Source organism: Prionailurus viverrinus, chromosome A2 (assembly GCF_022837055.1).
Source record: "Prionailurus viverrinus isolate Anna chromosome A2, UM_Priviv_1.0, whole genome shotgun sequence".
NCBI classification, from domain to species: domain Eukaryota; kingdom Metazoa; phylum Chordata; class Mammalia; order Carnivora; family Felidae; genus Prionailurus; species Prionailurus viverrinus.
This window is the reverse complement of record NC_062562.1, coordinates 116,642,821-116,666,295: the sequence shown is the minus strand read 5'-3', so window position 1 is coordinate 116,666,295 and position 23,475 is coordinate 116,642,821. Positions and strand designations below refer to the sequence as shown.

Genomic DNA, 23,475 nt, shown 5'->3' with positions numbered 1-23,475 from the left:
ATGCAAAAGATTGACATTGCAAAGGAAAAGGGAAGAAAAAAATTTAATAGAAAAAGAAAAAAGAAAAACAGATCTAAAAGTGATGGGTAATGTGGAAGAAAGAAGAGTCGTGCAAGTTTTAGGAAGTGTGGGTTTAAGAGTCCAGGAGTAGAAAAGGGAGTTTCAGGGACTAACTGTATCCTGTGTAGGATTAGGTGAGAGTGGCTGAGAGAGAGGGAGAGAGGGGAAGTGTGCTGCATTAAGAATATATTTCCTCCTGGGGCACCTGGGTGTCTCAGTCGGTTAAGCATCCAACTTTGGCTCAGGTCACGATCTCATGGCTCATGGGTTCAAGCCCCGCATTGTGCTCTGTGCTGACAGCTCAGAGCCTGGAGCCTGCTTCGGATTCTGTGTCTCCCTCCCTTTCTGTCCCTCCCCTGCTCAGTCTCTCTCTCTGTCTCTCTCTCTCTCTCTCTCTCTGTCTCTCCAAAATATAAGTAAACATGCTTTAAAAAAATTTTTTTAAAAGGATATTCTTCCTCCAGAGAATGAGTGAAGGTTTGAATTACTGTTCATGACTTTATGATGGCTGCAGTGTGTGTCTCTGAATACGATCTACCACCAAGATGGGTCACAGACAGATTTGCTCATATATTGAGGGCAGTTACTTCCTCCAGCGTGGCCTTTTTCCCAGGCTGGTTTCCTCCATGTTCCACCCCTGCCCTTGACCTATACAAGCACTTGCTACTGATCCACTTCTCATCCCCAAAAACATAAACCTAAGTCATTTGACCTTTCCCCAGGCATACCAGAGTTTTGCAAAGTCCTCATTACTTGGGAAGATGGCTGTTCCTTCGTACTTTTGGAAACCTCCTTGCCTCCCATCCAGTCCCAAATTCCTACCCTAGCAACCAGCCAGGGGAAGGCATACTGGGAAAGGATCGTGTGGCAGGAGATGCTAGAGACCAGGGTGGGAAGGGAAGTAACTACATTGTTTTGAGGAGATTTTCTCAGTGTCAACATCAGTATCTGTAAGTGGACAGACTCAGAAGATTGTTTTGTCTTTAAAGTTGGGATAAGCAAGGGCATATGTCACTCTGTAAAAGACTGGTTGCCCCAGAAGCCACAGGAAGAAAAAAGGTTTGGTAAACATACAAGTATGTGGTGTTCCACATGCTGCAAAGGCCTGTTTCAAAGCATTTCCTATCTGTGAGGTTCTCAAACTCTCTTCCAGTTCTTAGCCAGCAATGTCGATTAAGTGGATAACTTGAAGACAGGCAGTCCCACACAATTTCCGTCAAAAGGCAATTTTCTGCTTTCATAACAGCAAGGATAGCTACTAGTAGTTAGAAAGGCAGAAGTGGCTCATCTATCTTTGGGGATAATTTATATGACTTGGATGACATGCAATTTAACACAGGTCACCCAAAAGGATGGTGATTTAATGCCCCAGATTTTTTTAAATGCTTCTTTGTTGCCATTAGGTGAGTTTCACTTCATACTTCTTTGTTTTCATTTGAAGAGAAATCTGTTTCTAAAAAAAAAGTTTAAAACATCATTTTTTCAACTACAGAGAATAAGAATCCCAAAGTCAAACATCTGACCTTGAACCCCAGAGTTAAGCCTCTGTGCTCTCAGTAAAAATAATAAAGACAGATTTGTGAATGCGAAACAACAAAGTGGATCCAAACAGCCCCCAGGAGATGAAGGTGGAAGGATGAATTTTTGTATTGTTTTCCTACAATGTCCAGATATGAGATGCAAATAATTTCCTTCCTGCAATTCTGTGAGAAAAAAGCTTGCTGTGGCAGCCAGCTTCTCATGAAGCTCATTACCTTTAGAAAGGACCCCAGCAACCCCCATTTGTTCCAGGAAATGGCTGACCACAGAAAACCCTCCAGCCCAATACTACACAATCCTCCCTCTTCTGCGATGTCCCCAGACTGCTCATTTGTCCCCTTGAAGCCAACCAAGACTGTCAAATGTACCTAAAGACTAACTAGAAAGTCTCTCTTGTGCTCAAAAATCCCACCTTAATAGAACACCTGTCAGTCAGATGTTGTCTCAGTGTTTCCTCTTTTTATAAAACTTACTCTCCTTTCTAACACCCTTGAACTCCTGCTGCAGTGAAAGGGCATTAGATGAGTGGCCTTGCTGCAAGTTTATGAAAAAACCATACAAAAAAAAATAGCCTTTGTTAACTTGTTGCCTCAGACTTAGTTTTAGGGAAACAGTATTATTTTCAGAGTGCTGACAAGAAATAGGAAGTTCAGTGGGACTTGTGATTAGCCCAAAGTCATACAGGAAAGCTGGAATTTCTACCTTGGAGGTCATGCATTTTTCCTCAGGCCTCCCCACTCCCCACCTTGGTTTGTACAATCCCTACTTCTGCAAACAGGTTGCTCCAGAAAACTGAGAGAGGGGAGGTCCAGAGGGAGGTAGCTCTGGTGCCTGGGGCTCAGACAAGCAAATGGCCAACCAAACCTCAACGAAAAACAGCTCACAGCATGTGTTCATCTTACTGGCAAACCATGGCCACCAATGCCAAGTACATGGGTCTGGCATGTTCTCTCTGTGCATTAGACTATTTGCATCATTGGGGCTGCACACAATGCATTTTAACTTGATTTCACTTATGACAAAACATTGAGGTAACAAGCAAAGGGATATGGGACAGTGTTTGGTTTGTCCAATAGAAAGACTTGAAGGCCCTAGAGCTAATGCTGAGGCCTCACTCTTCCGGGGACAATCCCCCAAACTATTAGTGCTTCCTATAAGAATCACCTAGGAATCTCGTGAAAATGCCAGTTCTAGGTTTGAGATCCTGCATGTTTGAAAAAGTACCCACATGAAGCCAATGGTGCTGGAATGAAGTATCAGGTAGTCCTCAACCCTGGCCACAGGATTATGAGATAGAAGAACCACCTGGGAAGAAGAATTGCCAGGCACAAGAACCACTGAGCAAGAGCTTCAGGTAATTAGTTCTAGCAAGCCTCACCCAGATACAAGAGGATGAGATGGCTGCACCAGAATTGGGAAGCTTCATTAGTGACTACTTTCTTCACTTGAAGGCAGCCTTTCTTTTCAGTAACTCTTTTGAGTTTAAATGCTTTTTATGTATTAGTGACAATATTTTAAAATATGTCTCATCATCAGGAAGCTGGTTTCTCTCCATGGTCCCCGCAGCCATTAAGACTAAGTTAAAAGGGGGCACCTGGGTGGCTTAGTCGGCTAAGCATCTGACTTCAGCTCAGGTCACAATCTCACAGCTTGTGAGTTTGAGCCCTGCATGGGGCCCTGTGCTGACAGCTCAGAGCCTAGAGCCTGCTTTGAATTCTGCGTGTCCCTCTCTCTCTGCCCCTCCCCTGCTTGAACTCTGTCTCTGTCTCTGTCTCTCCCTCTTAAAAATAAATAAACATTTTAAAAAAATTTTTAGAAAATTAAAAAGACTGAGGCAAAAGGTTTCCTGTGCCAGGAAGATGGGGATAGGAACTGCCCAAATCAGGGAAGGTGGCTGGCTAGGGACAGACAGTGACCTATACTGGGAGTAGGATTGGGGGAGTGAGGAGGGACAGGAGGGCAGGAGAAGCCCTGCACTTGCAATATAGAGCATTTCAGAGGAGAGTGAACAAGAGATGGGGTAGGAAACCACCTTTCCCTGGCCACGTCAACAGGAGCTTACGCCAGGGTGGACTTTTACAGCAGAAGCAACAGGATGTCCAGTAACTAAAGAGATGCAGGACATCCCTATAGAGGTACAGAGACCCAGAGGACCACACAGAGACCAGCACCTGAGTCCAGCTTCTTTCATCAAAAGCTTCCTTTGGTATCTAGACATCATCTTGGCTGAAAAAAGGCAAAAGAGAGAAACCCACAAGACTGATATAGATCATTTACTAAAAGGAGACATTTTTGTGTCTCCTTTAAGTGGCAAATTTAAGTTTCCCTGGCTGTTTCCCCACCACCATAAGCAAGGAGAAGGCAAGTTTTTTTCCCAGAGCAGTTACAGGAAGTAAGAGAAATTGTTCTTTTGACCGTGATTCAGTTGTTCTCTGCAAGTTATTGACCCCATATACCTAAGTCATTCAAAGCAGAGAGATCCTGTTGGGTTTTTTTTCTTTAAAGTAGCCTAAGAGGAGGAGAACATGGAGTGATCCGAGTTTCTCCATGAGACCTTAAAGGAGGCAGAAGAAAGATCTAGCAAGAAAACACAAACAATTATTGTAGTATCTGCTGAGTACTGCACTCAAGTAAGGCTTATCCCATACCACAATGCTGTTTTAAATCTGGCCAGTTAGAGAAAGTGGTTTCTCAACTATCTGTAAATTTGGTAGAAAAGGGACTATTACGTCACTTTATAGCCAAATCAAATGTCATAAAGAAGTTCTTTTCAGACTTTCCATGGCTTCTTAGGCCACTATTTGGTGGTTATCTCTTCCTGCCTCCCCTGCATACCTGCCCAACTGCTTTCTAGGCCTCCAACCCATCCCAGGATAGGATCATTAAAGGGGGACTTCTCAAAAGGACACAGGCTCTTTAGCATATGCACGAGGTTGTGTTGAGAGGCCACCAATTTAAGCAGTAGAAATAGTCACTTAAAGTGTTCTCTTGTATTAAGCATGTCCTGTTTTCTGTATTCAGATGCTTTGACATGTAGGGCCTCACTGACCTTGGACAGACTGCCCCTCCCAGGCCTAGCCAATTCCTAATGATAATAAATGATCCACCTATGAGCATGCATGCCTTTCATTAGTAACCAACTAATCCAGAGCCCACACTTCCAACCACCTCCTCTGTTGGGCCCTCATGCTCAGGGCCACTATTTCCCTGCCCTAATTGCCCCAGAGCCAAGCGCCAGATAACTAAGGGCTGCTCCTGTGCCCCAGAGCCCTCTGAAATTATTCAAACTAGCCAGTCCTATATGTGCTTACCTGCTTCGCCCATTCCTTCCTGTGAAAACTAAAATAAAGGCTCTTGCCCATGTTTTTGCCTTACTCTGCTGCCTCCTACTGACCCTGGTGATTCCCTGTGTGGCCCTGTGTGGTTCTCCACACCTTCCATTTCTAGGGAACTGTGACTAAATTTCTTCCTTCATGAAAATCATTTCTGCATCGATGTCTTACCACACCCAATTAACACAAATCGCAGATACCCTTACAGCACTTGTCCTGTTAATGGTCCAGCCCCAGGGCCAGACCAGGAAGGGTCACTTGCTCATTTCCCCTCCTTGAAGAATGCATAGCCTCTCCACCTTCCACCCCAACACCAATCCCAGCCTCAACCCCATAGAGAAGGAAACAAAATTCAATAGGATAGCCAATGGCCTGAGAGAGAGAATAAGAGGAGTTAAGAAATGACACGGCTGAAGAGGGGAGACAAGAAATGCAGGCAAGAAAGGTGGCTGGATGGCTCAGTCAGTTAAACGTCCAACTCTTGATTTTGGCTCAGAACATGGTTGCACGGTTCATGAGTTTGAGCCCCACGTAGGATTCTGCACTGACAGCACAGAGCCTGCTTGGGATTCTGTGTCTCTCTCCCTCTCTCTGCCCCTCTCCCAGTCATTTTCTCTCTCTTTTTCCCTCTCTCTCCATCTCTCTCTCTCTGTCCCTCTCAGACTCTCAAAATAAATAAACTCTAAAAAAAAAAAGAAAGAAAGAAAAAAGGAAGGTGGCTGGTGGAGTGAATACTGAGAGGCAGTTCAGAAAAGTAAAGAATTTTTTTGCCTTGTCCTTTTTGGTTCCCTATTCTGATTTGATCCTATAACAGAAAAAATCCCCCTGCCTCACCCCTCCAATGACCACCACCGCCTGGAAGGCAAACCATCAACAGTACTTTCCTGCCCTTCCAAAAGTCAAAAGCAAAAGGGGTCAATCATTTCGCTACCAGTGCAGTGGCTTTCCAAGTCCTCTGATAGTTCCTCACTAAGTCTTCTGGTTGCTCACCACATGATTAAAGTTTAATCTAGTTATGTGGCATTTTCATGTGGCTTTTTACCATTTATTTACAAACAAAGCACTTCTGCTCCCCTCACCTCATTGGATTCCCCCAACAATCCTGAGAGGTCAGCAGGAATTAATTTTCCAATAAAATCCCTTCTCTGTTCATCAATCCCTCAATTTCAAAGGAAACCTCAGCAAAATTTCATTATCAGAACACACTCAATACCAATGGGATTCAAGTCTTTTGAGGCCATTTCCACCAATCCTCATGATGAATCCCGACATGAAACTTGAGACAAGGGAAGTTATTCTAATACCATTTAAGTCTCCAATACTTAAATCAAGACCATGAACAACAACAAAAAAATCCATATTCTACACATTCATTCACTTGGGAAAAACTCAGATGCAAGAGGTTCAGGAAAGAGATGTGGAAAAATGCATTTGAAATCTCACTACAGCTGAAGCCATAATTAGGAGCCTTGCACTCACTTGCCAGCTCCTAAGTGCTAATCTCTAAGATGGTGCAGATATGCAGGAAAACTAATAAATCCCTATTAGCACTATGCTTCTCCTTATAGCACATGAAAATGTGATTTTTAAAAAGTGCAAGTTGGGTAATAACTTACAGATACACCTTGCTTTGTACAAAAGATTTCTTTTTTAAAATGTGTGAGTTGTCTGTGAGTCAGACTGCATTTGATATGAAAGGATATGGGGAAGGGAGAAAGGGTGGATTTGCCTTTTAAAAGAACCCAACAGATATCTTTTATAACTGGAAGAATAATTGCCTTAAAAAAGCAATTATCTTCTCATTTCAATACTGTGTAAATGTGTGATTTTACATGTCATATTTGCTTAAAGTGGGATGCAGACAGATCTAGTTTGCAAAGCACTTCATTTAAATTCCCTTAATTAGAAGACTTTTAATGTATGAAAACAAGGTTCATACATAATTGCTGGTGCTGCACCTAGTATGGGGTCTGAATATCCTTTTCTATTTCCAGTTTTGTTACGAACTATTTGTATGACTTAAGGTAAGTTACTTATCTTGTCATGATTTGGTTTCTTTTTCTGTAAAATAAGAAGTTTCAAATAAGTTATTTTTACTCACTGGTTTTTCTTTATACACTCATTGGTTTAACTTTTGTATTTAACATATATCAAGATGTTAATGTATATCAAGATGAATTTTCGGAGAACAATTTTTACATTTTTCCCCCTTGGCTTTAATGATATTAAGTTCAAGCCTGCTTAATGCTTCCATTAGCTTGAGATTTTGCAATATGTTTTATGTATCCAGCCTTGTTTACTCCTGTGAAGCAAGGAATATTATTGGGGGAAAAAAACTATATGCTGTAATCCAATGGATAATCATTACATTTATTATCTTGAATTTCTATTGAATTTCTCTCTATGTGTTTATTATCCCATATTCAGAAAATTACCATATGTTCTCCTCTAGATAGCTATTATTATGTCAGATATATGCTTGTAAGATTTACTTTTTGTCATTATTTATCTTTTAATCATAGTTATGCTATGCCATAAATGAGAGAAGACAGATGGATCATTTCCCCAGTCCTGGCAGACAAAAAGGGGTATACTTAAAGTCAAATAAACAATGTAGCAAATACTCACTTCTTTTGCTTCAAAACAGACAGTGCTAGAATCAGGGCTGCCGCGTATGGTTGTGCAGGTTGTATACTGCACAACTCTCACATATACCATTAATATCATGTGAATGCTACCTTTGGCATTGTGCCAATACAACCTGCTGAGCCATATGCTGAGGCCCTTGCAGAAATTTATGCAAGACTTAGACCAGTCAGCATATTTCCAGGGGAAAATGCAATTCTAACAGTAGGGTGTACAATACCATGAAGTTTATACTAGATCAGCAATAATCAGAGATAAGATAAATCAAACCGAATCAACCACAAAGTGTCCATAACTGATAAGTTTCTCTTTACTACTTAATTCTTACCATCTAAAGGGATACCTGCTCTATTTTCTCATTACCTTCAAGACTCTGCAGTACAGCTTCATCCAACTTACTGATCCAACTTACTGTTCCCTCTCAGGTTACCAGCAACATGATATGGAATTAATTTCTTTGGAGTCTCTCCAGCATTTATTTCTGCTGGTCACCCCCCTTTTTCTATGGCCTTTCTTGCTGAAATGGTTTCTTCCTTTAGGTTCAAAGATGGATGGTAAAGATCCTACCAGAAGAGCACACTGCCTGTATGGATAAGACCTGTGTTTTGTTACAAAAGTTGGAACTACATCCCAGGCAAGAAAAATAAATCATCTGGGTGCCCCTAAATGGCACCTCTCTTAGAGACACATGGAAAAGGATCTTCCATCTTAACAGAAGTATAGATCATGATGGAGGGAAGAAGGATGTAGTATTGGGACCACACTCTGACCAGGACTCTGGTTTCTGCCTGGCCATATCAGGTGGCTTTATGTGAAACTTAGTGACTCTTATCACCAATGGGAGTGCACTCATGATCCAGACTTCCAGGACTTGAGCATCCCATAAAGGAGTGTGATTCTGGAAACTCACTCTGGATTCTCAAGGAAGTGCTAAGAGAGGATTTGCCCCAGGACCAGCCACAGAAGGAAAGGACAAGCCCTCATCAGTGTAGTCTGAACCCTAATGACAGGGCAGCTTTACCTGCAAAGATAGAGTCCTTGCTCTGTGTAGCCAAGGAACCCACTCCACCCTGAACTTCAGCCATGGAAGAGAGCCAGCACCCCTCTCCTCGGCGTCTCTAAATCATCTGGGATACTCATCCACTGTAGCTCAAACCTCCACAACCTCCTTATCCTGAGATATCAGGAATTGAAGAATGTTAACCCCATGGCCACTGTGGGAGCTGGGGCTTCACCCAGCTTCTGCTATTGAGACACAACTCCCTGAGATAATCTTCTACTTATTCTTAGCCAGAAAATGAGGTAGGACTGAGCCAGACTGGACATCCTCAGTCTAAGTCTCAAGTCTCATAAGCCCTAGGGCACCCTGAACACTAACAGGGAAAGGATAAAGTCCTGGAAGGGAATAGTCAGGATGTGGAGACCTCTATTTTCAAAAGACAGGAATGTAGATAGGTCTCGAGTATTATTCCTCTGGGGAAAAACAGAGCACATTAGTCATAATACCAAAGTGTAGAGGCACCCCAGTCATAGTGTTAAACGTAGACAACCCTTCTCCTTCCACTAAATAACTGCTCTTGTGCCCTTTCCCTGTCTTTTCTTTCTCATACCCCATCCCAAATATCCCTTAAGATTTAGGCTAAGGTGCACATGTCCACTCTGTGCTATTCTTTCTCAAATATCTTTTTCTTACAGATATAATGAACTTTCACAACTTCAACACTCTCCTAAGGCTATAGTTGGAAAAGCCCTTGGTTTGGAAACAGCCAAGAAGAAGCAGTCCTGAAGACATCCTCACACGGCCAGTCCAAACCAAAGGCAGACTGCTCATGCAAAAGATCACAATAAAGATAAACCCACACACTGAGAAGAGAGAAGAGATCCCATCTGTGAATAATTAGAGGACCTGATTGACCTGATAGAGCCAGAAATGTAGAAACCACAACCAGAGAAATAAAGATGGTTTTGGTGATTTGAAAGACAGGCTAAGCCTCACTAATAAGCAGACAGAGGCACAGAGTTCCCATCAAGAATAAGTCTCAAAGAAAGACTCCCTCCAGACAGAATAATCTTCCAAGTTTTAGACATTAAAGACAAATGACTACACTTACAAATCACAAAGAAGAAAGGATAATGTTTAAAGCAGAGAGAAGAACGATATCAAACACTGCCTCAAGTGAGAAGACAAGACTTCGGGAGGACACCTACATATCAGAAAACAGATGTGATCACAATGCACACCAACCCAGCTGACTCTTCTCTCTGCAAGAAGGACCATATTCCAAGACCTCGTGACTGAATCAATTCAACAACAAATTCTTGATCTACAAAGACGGCTCCAAAAGGCTATGAAAAATTGAAAACAGATGAAAGCCATTCAAAGGAGACATTTGTGAGAGTAGAGACCAAGGTCGGGTTAATCATATGAGGCAAATCAAGGAGACAAAAATTATAAAAGAGTTTATGAAGCTGAACAATAGGTAATGCTGTAACAGGCATATGGGAAAATTTTAATGATAACCACAAACATTTTCAAGTATATCCTGAGAACTTGCATGGATCATGAAAAATGGATCATTTTGTAGGAGATCAGAATATGCCATCCCAAAATATTCTACTTTGACATATGGATTGTTGGGGGCTGAATAAAATTGAGAAGCAGACAAAAGAAAAACCCTCTGCTCTCCCCCTCGTTGCTAGCAAGGGAGGATAATTCTTAATCACTAAAGATGACTTTAAACCATCATCTTAGAGATAGTAACAGAGGAATCTACATAACAGACTTTACTAAAATAATGCTTATTTTCTAATTTGCCCTATATTTAGCTTTCCACAGTTTGCTACCCCTGAAAACCTAAATTCTTTCTCTTTGTCTTGTCACTTCCCTCCAAATTTATTGTCCTTCATGAAGATGCTATATAAGTCTGAAATTAAAACCACCTCTTTCTCCCACATATATGTACTCTGTATGTGTTAATAAACTTATTTGTATTTCTCTTATTAATCTGTCTTTTGTCAGTCTAATAGGTTGGATCCCAGGTGGAGAATCTAGAAGGGTAAAAGGAAAAGTGTTTCCTCCCTTATAATATTCTGGCATGTAATGTGTATTTAATAAAATCAAAAGTCAAAATTTAGTCTTCCATATTCTCCCATTATAGTGCAATAAAACTGAATTTCATGTCATGCATTAAAGTGTGCCTAGCTCCATGAACATTACAAAAAGAGGTAGGATGGGGCGCCTGGGTGGCGCAGTCAGTTAAGCGTCCGACATCAGCCAGGTCACGACCTTGCGGTCCGTGAGTTCGAGCCCCGCGTCGGGCTCTGGGCTGACTGCTCAGAGCCTGGAGCCTGTTTCCGATTCTGTGTCTCCCTCTCTCTCTGCCCCTCCCCCGTTCATGCTCTGTCTCTCTCTGTCCCAAAAATAAATAAATGTTCAAAAAAAAATTTTTTTAAGAGGTAGGAAAATTCTTAGACAGTATATGTACTCTTTCCCCTCTCCTTATAGTCTATGCTCAAATATTTTTGATTTGCCAAAAGCCCTATTCCAAATATCCTGATTCCTTCCTGACCCCTTCTCTTAAGCCAATTGAATTAAACATTTTTAGCACCAGGCTCTTAAGAAAGAAGCCTATTTCTCAGAGCCTCTTACGACATATTGACATCTGTCCACCCTATACTCCCCCACTTGGGTCTAGACTTTCTCTCTGGAATGAAATGGCAAGTGGTAGGGACTCTTCTTGAGCCATGGCCAGATCCCCTACCCTCAGTGACTTATTTGAGAGAAACTAAATAGCTGAGATAGGCCACCAAAAAAATACAAGGTTATTTTGCTTACTTTTCTAAGTACTTTAAGTACAGGAAACATGCTCAGCCCTTGATCTCTTTTCATACTTCCCTGTAGAATCACAAAGCTCAGGCTTTGTGTTTGCTATCCCCTGCCTGAAAAGACTGTCCCTCTCTCTGTTTCTTTGTCAGCTGGCCAACTCCTACTTGGTTTTCTCATCTCAGATTAGACAACCTTTTCCTCTGGGAGCTTTCCTTGACTCCCTAAGACTGGGTTAAAACACTGCTTAGTGTTCCTCCACGCTGCTCCCTATCAATAGCCTAGCACTATGCAACTGTTCTGTAGTCGGGCACATTCACCTGTATGGTCGTATAGACTGTAAGATTCTGGAAGGCAGGACGTGCCCTTCAGATATCACCTTCTTTAATATCGTCAATGCCTAGCACAGAGCTGGGCACAGAGAAGGAACACAGTAAATCTTATGTTGAAAAAAATGTAATATAGATCCAATATTACTTATAATATCTTGAGGTAAGTTCCAGCTAGGTTGAAAGACTTCAGCAATTAACAAATGAAATAAAATTGAAGAAAGAATTTGGAATCTCTGTAAAGAAACTACTCTAAATACTGAAAATATTGAAGTTGTCATCAAAGATAGATATCTTTATAAATATAAAATGAAAACAAAATATGGTAAAAATCCATTTAAATAAGTAGGAATGCAACAGAGCAAGGGAAATGTGATAGACATAACTAAAGCTTAGCATTCAACATACATAAATATGATACAAATATATATAAGACCATATTCCATAATTGGAAAAGAGAGATCTATGCTAAAGCATACAAACTGTAAAAAAAGATCCACTGCTTCAGTAACAATTCAAGAAATGGAGATTTTAAAAGTCTGGAGGTGACATCATATATTAAAATAAATAAAAATAATAAACCCACATATTTATAATTCTGTGGGAAAATGCAATTATTACTGTTGACATTATAAGTTGCTTCAGCCTGGAGAGCAATCTGGCAAGATGAGAAAAAGAACTAGAATATGTTCATACATGATACTTTACAATTTCACTTTGAGGGGTACATCCTAAGGAATTAATCTCATTAGAAAGCCAAGGATGAGTTATATAAAGAAGTTCGTAACTAAGCTATTTAGGGATTATAAAAACTGGATCAATCCAAGTGCCAGTTGATAGAATTATGGTATAACTGCACTGGGCATCTATTAGAGTAGCATTAATATGGACTATGTCCCAATGTGGGAACCTGATATAAAGTACAGAAAAGAGAAAAATGCAAAATCTAAAACATGTACACAGTGTTTGCTGCCACATAAAGGTCAGAAGGGTATTCAGAGATACTATATCCTGCTTAGCTTTTGATCTTCCCCAGCTTCTGTGATAAAACTGCTTTCCCCCACCTCAAGTATTTTAGGGGGAAAAGATAAGAAGGGTCTAAAAGGAAAATGTCTGTACAGGCATTTTAATTGGTATGCAATGTACATAAAGCTGATTGCTGGCTATTATGATTACAATCATTATTATTTAACGTACCAAAGCTAGAATTGTTTTATTAAGTAAAAGCCAACTAATTAAAAAAAAAAGAGGGGGTAATCAGTGGTTGCAACAACACATCCTCCATCACACATTCTTTCCCAGCCACATGCACACACATCCCTCTCCCATCTCCCCTCACTCCTTGGCCAGTGGCCCACCACACCCCTCCTCTCACTAGTCATTTCTGCTACTGACTTATAATTAAGCAAGATTAGTTCAAAATTTGTAGGGATTATTAGGCCTTGATGTCTATGAAGTAGTGATACTTTTTTGAGTCTAGAAAGAAAACACCATGAATGATTTGAGGTAAGGAGAACTGCAGAGACTCACTAAAAAGGTAGAGAGGTATGAGGAAAGATGACTACCCAAGAAGCCACATTCCAGGCTAAAGAACCAACTCAGCCCTAAAGGTTCCTTACCTCAGACAAGTTCCTCACTCTCTGAACTTCAGATTCCTCAGGTTTCATATGGTAGAGTTGAGCTACAAGATTTCTCAGTCCTTTCCTTCCATTGTATTCTTCTTAGTGAGGTGGGGAGTGTGGTCTGTTAAATGGTTGACACACAGTTGAGGAAGCATAATTTCTCTAAACTTTATTTCCCACCATTTGCCTTTTTCTCAATTCCTGGGGTGATTCTTTTATTGATTGCCTCAATTTCTTCCCCAAACTATTGAAATGCCATTTTTCTTTGGCCATTATATTCTCATTTTTCTTCAAGTCCTCTGAAGCATTTTTAAAAATAAACCTTACTTTAAGAACAGTTTCAGGGGCACCTGAGTGGCTCAATCAGTTAAGCACCAACTTCGGCTTAGGTCATGATCTCACAGTTCACGAGTTCAAGCCCCGTATCAGTCTCTCTGCTGACAGCTCGGAGTCTGGAGACTGTTATGGATTCTGTCTGTCTGTCTGTCTCTCTCTCTCTCTCTGTCTCTCACTGTGCCTCTTCCATTCATGCTTTGTCTCTCCCTTTCTCTCTCAGAAATACAATAAACATTTAAAAAAAATCAGTTTCAGATTTATAGACTCTGAAGCACTTTGAGACATATAAAAACAAAAAAAGAGGGGTTTTTTAAAAACCTGTGTAAAACACAAAATATTCATAATTTTGGTTAAAATAGTTACTTTGTAAAGACTAAAATATTCCTACATTTTCTTTTAGTAGAAAAATAATGGATAGGGGCACCTGGGTGGCTCAGTCAGGTAAGCGTCTGACTCTTGACTTTGGCTCAGGTCTTGATCTCACGGTTTGTGAGTTGGATCCCTGCCTCAGGTTCTGCACTGGCAACATAGAGCTTGCTTTGGATTCCCTGTCTCCCCCGCACCCACCCCACCCCTACCTGTCTCCTGCTTGCCTACCTATGTGTGTGCTCCCTCTCTTTCTCTCAAAATAAATAAATGAAACTTAAGACAAAAGAAAAAGAAAAAGAATGGGGATAAAGCATCCTGATTCTTAGCTAGTCTCTGGGCATAGTTAAGTAGCTAATCTGTTTCTTCTTTTTCTCCTTCTTCTGCTTCTGCTTCTTCTTTCTAAAACATCATTGTTCTCATTTGTGAGACAGAAAAAAATAGTATATAGCTAAGCTGTTAGAATTTTCATCATTTATAAATTTAATGTCACATTTGATATAGCAACAAATAGCATAAAGATCTGTATGCTGAAAACTATAGAAAGTTTATGAAGGAAATTGAAGAAGATATAAAGAAATGGAAAAACATTCCATGCTCATGGATTGGAAGAATAAATATTGTTAAAATGTCAATACTACCCAAAGCTATCCACACATTCAATGCAATCCCAATCAAAATTGCACCAGCATTCTTCTCGAAGCTAGAACAAGCAATCCTAAAATTTGTATGGCACCACAAAAGACCCCGAATAGCCAAAGGAATTCTGAAGACCAAAGTGGGAGGCATCACAATCCCAGACTTTAGCCTCTACTACAAAGCTGTAATCATCAAGACAGCATGGTATTGGGACAAAAACAGACACATAGACCAATGGAATAGAATAGAGACTCCAGAATGGACCCACAAAAGTATGGCCAACTAATCTTTGACAAAGCAGGAAAGAATATCCAATGGAAAAAAGACAGTCTCTTTAACAAAATGGTGCTGGGAGAGCTGGACAGCAACATGCAGAAGAATTAAACTAGACCACTTTCTTACACCAGACACAAAAATAAACTCAAAATGGATAAAGGACTGAATGTGAGACATGAAACCATCAAAACCCTAGAGGAGAAAGCAGGAAAAAACCTCTCTGACCTCAGCCACAGCAATTTCTTACTTGACACATCCCCAAAGGCAAGGGAATTAAAAGCAAAAAGGAACTATTGGGACCTCATAAAGACAAAAAGTTTCTGCAATGCAAAGGAAACAATCAACAAAACTAAAAGGCAACCAATGGAATGGGAAAAGATATTTGCAAATGACATATCAAAGGAATAGTATCCAAAATCTATAAAGAACTCACCAAACTCCACACCCGAAAAACAAATAACCCAGTGAAGAAATGGGCAGAAAACATGAATAGACACTTCTCTAAAGAAGACATCCAGATGGCCAACAGGCACATGAAAAGATACTCAACATCGCTCCTCATCAGGGAAATACAAATCAAAACCACGCTGAGATACCATCTCACGTCAGTCAAAGTGGCTAAAATGAACAAATCAGAAGACTATAGATGCTGGAGAGGATGTGGAGAAACAGGAACCCTCTTGCACTGTTGGTAGGAATGCAAACTGGTGCAGATGCTCTGGAAAACAGTGTGGAGGTTCCTCAAAAAATTAAAAATAGATCTACCCTATGATCTAGCAATAGCATTGCTAGGAATTTATCCAAGGGATACAGGATTGCTGAGGTATAGGGGCACTTGTACCCCAATGTTTATAGCAGCACTTTCAACAATAGCCAAATTATGGAAAGAGCCTAAATGTCCACCAACTAATGAATGGATAAAGAAATTGTGGTTTATATACACAATGGAGTACTACATGGCAAGGAGAAAGAATGAAATATGGCCTTTTGAAGCAATGTGGATGGAACTGGAGAGTGTTATGCTAAATGAAATAAGTCATACAGAGAAAGACAGATACCATATGTTTTCACTCTTATGTGAATCCTGAGAAACTTAACAGAAGACCATGGGGGAGGGGAAGGAAAAAAAAAGTTAGAGAGGGAAGGAGCCAGACCATAAGAGACTCTTAAAAATTGAGAATAAACTGAGGGTTGATGGGGGTGGAAGGGAGGGGAGGGTGGGTGATGGGTATTGAGGAGGGCACCTGTTGGGATGAGCACTGGGTGTTGTATGGAAACAAATTTGACAATAAATTTCATATTAAAAAATAAATAAATAAAATAGAAAACAAAATGAAATAGCAACAAACATATTAAAATGTAAGTGATGAAATTATTTTTTTAATGTTAACTTTTGTGGAAGAAGAGCCAATTATTCACCGGTCATATCTCTATTAGATGTTCCTATAGGATTTTACTGCAGTATAGAAGTTTCTAGAGCTGGCCGCTCTGTATAGTTTACATTTCTTAGAACTATTAGGGATTGACTCCTTAAATAAATAGCTTAAGACTTAGGGACCCACTTGAGACATCAAGGCAACCTTGAGAAAACTGATAAAGTAGAGATTTATACATGAACCACAGAAAGATCAAATGGTGTAAAGGTTTTAACTTGTCTGATTGTGGGTTGTGGACTTCAATGACAGATGGAATTGGTCTCTTTGTTATCACTGTATTTGCTTCCCAGCAATGAGGTTCAATTCCTGAGAAATCTCTTAGCAAGAGAATTCATGTTTGAGAAATTTATAACAAAATAGAAATGGAGCAATAGGTTGGAAATGACCCAGTGGAAGTTTTATGAATAGTCCTTCTATTCTTGAAAGAAGGTATTAAGATGGGCAGAGCATAGAGGATTTTCAGAACAGTGAGACAACTCTATATGGTACTATAAGTGGGGAACATATGTTACTATTTATGTGTCCAAACCCATAGAATGTACAACATCAAGAAGGAACACTAATGCAAAGTATGTACTTTGGTTGGTAAACTATGGACAATGTAAGTTCATCAACTGTAAAAAAATGTTTTACTTGGGGAATGGGGTTGGTATAGGGGAGGCTATTCATGTGTGAGTACAGGGAGTATATAGGAAATCTCTGTATCTTCTGTTCAGTTTTGCTGTGAACCTAAAAATACTCTAAAATACAGTCTATTTTTTAAATCTCCTAAAATAAAAAAATATGAATAATACTATCCAAACCTTAAATTAGCAACAGTAAGTACTGTATTACCAATTTCCAGGTACTATTCCTCACTGAAAACTTTTTTGCTTACTTTTCTCGGAGATTCAGTGTGATGTTTATAAATTCGTTTTGTTTTGTTGTAGAAATTTGCACAATAATGCGGATTATGACTCAGAGTTCCTACATCCTGCTTCTGGGAAATTGCCTCATTTCAAAAGGCCCAGAATAACCTGGCTATAAGACGTTTTGGATAACGCTGTTCAACCTATTTGTTGCATATCTCTCAGTTCCCTCTTCAACAATGTAGATTTAGCTCTATCCATAATAAATAACCTTTTGCCAAAACATCAACTGCGATTCTCCTCCCCCTTCCCTGACACACCATTCAGCTCCTCTCTCCTCTGATGTGCCCTGTTCAGTTCTGAGGTCTGCCTGAATCATCCTTAAGTTCTTCCGGAGGCTTATGAAACAAATATCTACTTCTCTACCATCTACTATTATCAACTTTGTATGACCGTTCCCTAGTTTACTCATTTTCTAAGTATCCCCAACAAGACCTTATTTGCTTCCTGCCTATCTTCCTACATTCCTGATTTTCCTGGCTGTGTTCCTGCATTTCTAAATAATATAGTCTGAAAGCCATTATGTGGGCCAAGCAAGCCAGGCATCTGTGTTGAGGGTAGGGTGCTATCAGGGTCAACTGCAGGCATTGGAGCCTCAGTGGGATGGCAAGGGCTCCTAAACAGGTTGGGGAGTAATGATATAGCCTAATGTGCAGCACTGGAGCTGAGTGGGGTAAGGAATGAGTGGTGGGAAGAGGGCTATGGCAGCCCAAAGTTGAGTATAAGAGCCAGAGAAGTAGAGCAGCTGCTTGGGACAGGAGCGGGAGAAAGTGATGGCTATAGGAGACTGATTACACACAGGGAGAGTTAATCTAATTACTAAATGTGTTAAGGATGATTGGAACCAAGTTTCTTGCTGTTGGATAAAGGAATTACAAATGTGTTGGACTGAAACTGAAAGTATTAAGTTCATTTATTAGTTCACGAATATTGAACTCATAGGTCTCAATATAGAGATGTAGGAATACAGATATTCCAGAAAACCTGGTTATCAGATCTTGTTTTTTAAATGCCATTGTCCTTAAAAGGAACCAGTGCTCCTTGGAGAAATGTTGGATTCCAGAGCTGAAGCAGGGCAAGTACAAGTTGGTCTGAAAAACCATATTAGGCTTGAAAGTAAGGATGAGTTCAAAGAATAATGGATACATGTCAAAGGGAAACAGGATCCAGCTTTAAGGGTATCTCACTGGCTGAATCTTGGACCATTTCAGAATCAAAATAAATAATTTTATTAGTATATTATAATCCATTGACTACAACAGAAACCCATGATATAAACAAACAAACAAAAAAGCCGGGAGAAGAAAAAGTTATTATTCCTCCTAATACAATGCCAACTGACAAATGTAGAAGTAATGATAGAATTAGAAAAATCACCATATAACAATTATTATAGTAATAATTAACTAAGCAAAGAAGCATCAAGGGATGCTTACAGTAGTGGATAACATTTTGGTGAGAAATAGAGTATTTCATAATATCAAAGTGCCTACTCACAAAATTCTTATTAATTACAAGGAGAAAAAATAGTAACTTTATAGTGGAGAAGCCTGGCAAACAACAGCAAGTGACCAAAGATAATATTGCTAGTAATGGGTTAAATCAAAATCATGTACCACCTGGTGGAATGCAATGAGAACACAGCATCATTTCTGTGATATTCCTGCTCACACACAACACTCCGCGCCAAATGTATAATCTGAATCTAATCAGGAGGAGATATCAGACAAACCTAATTTAAAGGGCATTCTGCAAAACAATTGTTCTGTAATCTTCCCAAGTGTCAAGTCATGCTGGTCAAGGAAAGACTAGGAAACTGTCCCAGACTGAAAGTGGTTAAAAAGACATGACAGTAAATACAAGACAAGATCTCAGACTGAATTCTTTCATAAGTAGGATATCATTAGGATAATTGGTAAAACCTGAAGAGGGTCCAATGATTAGATAATAGTAATGAATAAATGTTAATTTTGGTTCTATTATAGCTATGTGAGAGAATGTTCTAATAGGTAGCAACTATATGCTAGTGTATTCCAGGGTAATGGTACTAGGTACACACCTTACAAATAATTCAGGGGAAAAATGTTCTTGCAAGATTTCTGTAAGTTCAAAAAGATTTCAAACTAAAAAGGGGAAATGTGAAATAGAATATGCTGGTTGGGGATCATTGCCTGAACGCAAAGAAACTGATGGTGACCAACTTGAAAAATAAAGAAATGTATTTACTGGCAGGAGACTGGATAAGCATAAGGAAGCCTTGAATAAAAACACAGCTTCAGAGAAGAAAAGCATAAGGCAGCAATGAGAAATCTGGTTCAACCCTATCCTGAGGTCGGAGCTCTTTGGAGCCTCCTCTTAGAAACTCCACCTGGAAAGCCTTGAACATCCTTGGCCTCCCCAAGTTTAGGTTTGGCAGAATCAGTAGTTCCATTTTTCCACTTGCCTCTATGGGTTCCTGCTTTCCCTTGGTTTACCCTCTTGTCAGTTCTTCCATATATTCAAGATTTGTTTTCAATGGGAGAGTTTGTCCAAATAATCTAGATGACCCTATTTCCATAAAGAGAAATTCCTGCTTTATTCTCTTCATAGCCCTTACCTCTTCCTAAAAAGCCTATATGTTTCTTTACTTTCTGTCTCCCTGCACTAGACTGAAAATTGAGATGACAGGGCTCAAATGCCTTCGTCACCATTACATCCCATCCCAAGGAAAAAGCAAGCATGGCCACAAAGAACCTTTGCTACCAGAGGTCTGACAAATGATTGACCTAGGCACAACTCTTCAAATTAGCCTGAGACAATAAAAGCACATCCGTTCTTCCACATGTTATTGTTGAAACGATTTTCAAGATCTGGCTCTCCTGGGCTCACTGTCCCCAGCTGCTCCCTTTCAGATATACACCTTACCTCTTCCTCCTCCACCAAGTACATACTGAGAATGACTCTTCTTGATTTGGTTGCTTATCTTTTCATAACCTGCTCAAATGTTACCTGCTCTATGAAACTTTCCCTTCATCCCTATGCAGAGCCCCATAGCCTCTTCTGCCTATCTCTACCATAGAGACCCTTACCATACTGTAATGAATTCTTTGGTTATATCTCTGGTCTTCTCACTATAATGTTCATGTTCATCACTGTATCCCCAATACCTAGCACAGTGCCTGGACCATATTAGAAGATCTTTATGTTGACAATACCCTAGGGCATCAGAGCCAATTGGTGCTCTCTGGTCAAACTTCTCTCAACTACGTGTTACTGACTCTCAATACCAGGGAAGTCAATAAAAAATCATTTTAAATATTAAAAAATAAAATATCCTATTAGGCTTAGGATATTTTAATTCTTTCATTTGACATTGTGGCCCAAAGATCTGCATTTTGAACAAACATCCCTTGTGATTCTGGGACAAATTTTGCGAAACACTGTTCCAGACCATTTTAAACTTTCACTACATTCCCCATCCATTCCAGTCTTGGCTAGTCCTCTCTAGCTAATCAGCCTCTATAAAACAAGGCAGACATCCCCTACAGTTCTGCTTTGCTGCTTTGGCATTTTGATGCAGATTGCCACTGTCTTAGTTGGATTTCCACAGAGACTTTGAGGCCTCAATTGTTTTGTTGAACTCTACTTTAGCATTTTATGTGATTTTATGTCCTGTGTCAACTCATTCTCATTTTGATTTTTAATTCCCATACTTTATGGTTTCTAATCCCAATTCTAAATCAGCTATCTGAGACTCTCAGCTCTATCTCCACCCATGTAATTTTCCATAATAAAACCACAGGACTTCCTGGACCTTGAAAGCCACTCTCTACCCAAGGCTCCCAAAGGTCTCTTCTACATAAGTTTTTCCTCACATCCACAGTCCTTCCTAAAATGCTGTGTGGTAAGAAGCAAAATGAATGCAAGCTTTGAAGAAAAATTCACCTCTTTTTTAGTTATAAAACTGACATTTTTGTTTCACTTGATGTTGGTTTAAGGGGCTGAAATATCTGAGTTCTCTAGCTTCATTAACCACTATCCCATTAAATGTCGTGTCAAGTGAAGAGGAATCCCAAGGCTCTGCTGCTTCCTGGGATGTGGCATGTTTCATCGTTATCCCCCTTGATGAATCCCACTAAATTTGTTTTCTTGTCTGGTTCCCCCAGGAACACAAGTAAGTTAGATATAGCCTGTTTATACAATATCAAGATGGTCCCAGCAGAATGGCACTCCTAAGAGTTATTTTCAGGCCTCAGTGAATGTCAGTAAGTGATGTGATCAGATGTACATTATCATGTCCAGCCTGTAGAACATTAAAGAAACCCTGCTTATTATCATAGGATGTTATAGGAGTTTTCAACATGAAAAGAAAATAGATTGTTTCCAGGAGTAACAAACTCAAATGTCAACAGGAACCTGGAGGATAATATAAATGTGTGAATCTAGTAGATATAAGAAAATAGGGCTTGGTGGGAATTGTGGGGAAAGGAAAATATATTTCACCAAAAGGTATTCAAATTGAAAAATAAAATTGCTAGAAGTCCCTAAAATATAAAATCTGCTGAACTGCCATCCTGCCACATTAATCTATATTCTTAAAAAGATATACTTGATCCACCCAGTTTTTTTTTTCTTTTTCAACTAGGTATTTTAGTTAGGCTCTAGGTTAAGCTACTGTAACCAAGAAAACCTGAAAATTCAGTGGGTTAAATAAGACAGAACTTTATTTCTCTAAGAGACCTGAAGTAGGTAGTCCACGTCACTGGGCAGCTCTGCTCCATGAGCTCTCTCTGGTGTCCAAGGTGGTAGAGCAGTTCAGCCATCCTACACACATGCTTACATCTGTGTGTCCAAGTGTCTGTTCCAGTTGCCACCACTTCTCAAGAGGCAAGAGAAAGAGGGGGAGTAGATTGATTTTAAGAACATGTCCCAAAAGTTGTACAAATCACTTCCGCTCAATTATACCATCTCTCCTGGGGCACGATGAGCACTGACAAAACCCATAGAGGGAGTTGTAATACTAAAAGACAGCAGAGAGTAAGAAATACTGGGGGGTAGGAACAGTTTCTGTCAAGCTAGGTTTTCAGGTAAAGCCAAACCAAGTTTCATAAACCATAAACCTAAATGTTTACCTACTCTTTAAATATGTGTTTATTGGCAAATCAATTCTAAACCAATCAGCTTTCAATATTTGTCATTTAACTCTACATGAAATTCACTCTATAGGACTGAAGAGAACTACTCACAAATTCACTTGAGTAGTACAGTTGTAGAAAAGCAAGAATAACATAGAGAAGGCTGGACGGCATTGAGTCTTAAGAGCCTCATTTGATAGGTATAATGAAAATGACCAACTACAATTATTGCTAGAACATTACCTACTATGACAACAACTGCAAAGGAACAAAAGGTAAAAACTAGTCCATTTCAGGGCAAATGCAAAGGGTGAAGGTCTTATTCTCTATTATTTAAGAATCTAATTATTGTTGCTATTATTAACCCATCTTATTCCAAAAAGTAATGATGGAAACACAATAAGGATACATAAATACAGAAGGTAACAAATTAGACCTACATAAGAAACTTTTTAAAAACAAAGGTAAGGGTATAAATGGGTCTAAGAAGAAGCTGGCACTGCTTTGATAAGTGACTTTTAGCAGGTGGCAGCTTAGGCCATCAAAAAGACTGATTAGCTGCAAAATTCACAGCATTACTAAGGTTATTTCCATTCAATTTCTATTCCTTCAGCTTAGTTCTCTGCGTGTATCTTGCATTTTCATGGTACATGACTATCCACGCTGTTGCCTCTGCCTGCATACCATCTGCTCTACCTTCTCTTTAGCACAGTCTCCCCTAGCCCAGGCCAGGCAGTCGCTGCCTTTGGAGGTCTTCCCAGATTTTCCCCAACAGAGTTAGTCATTCTCTTTCATACTCTCACAGTTATATGTACATTATAGCAGTCATAATCTAAACTTATGCTGAATTCCATTTATTTTGTGATAATATCCCCTTCAAAAAGGTGTATATTCATTAAGCATGCTCAATAAATGTTGCTGAATCTGTAGGAAAAAATATGCATTGCTAGCTGCACACTCTACTGAAAAATGCTCCTCATTGCCCATTCATCCTCACCATCTCTTGAGCACCCCATACTGCACAAGGAGCCATGCATAAGGATGTTCAC

General features: G+C 39.8%; 1 pseudogene; it reads right to left on the bottom strand.

The window, feature by feature from the left end:
* Nucleotides 1–5,150: 5,150 nt before the first annotated feature.
* LOC125153763 (keratin, type II cytoskeletal 7-like) overlaps nt 5,151–23,475 on the bottom strand; it is a 32,531-nt pseudogene continuing 14,206 nt past the window's right edge.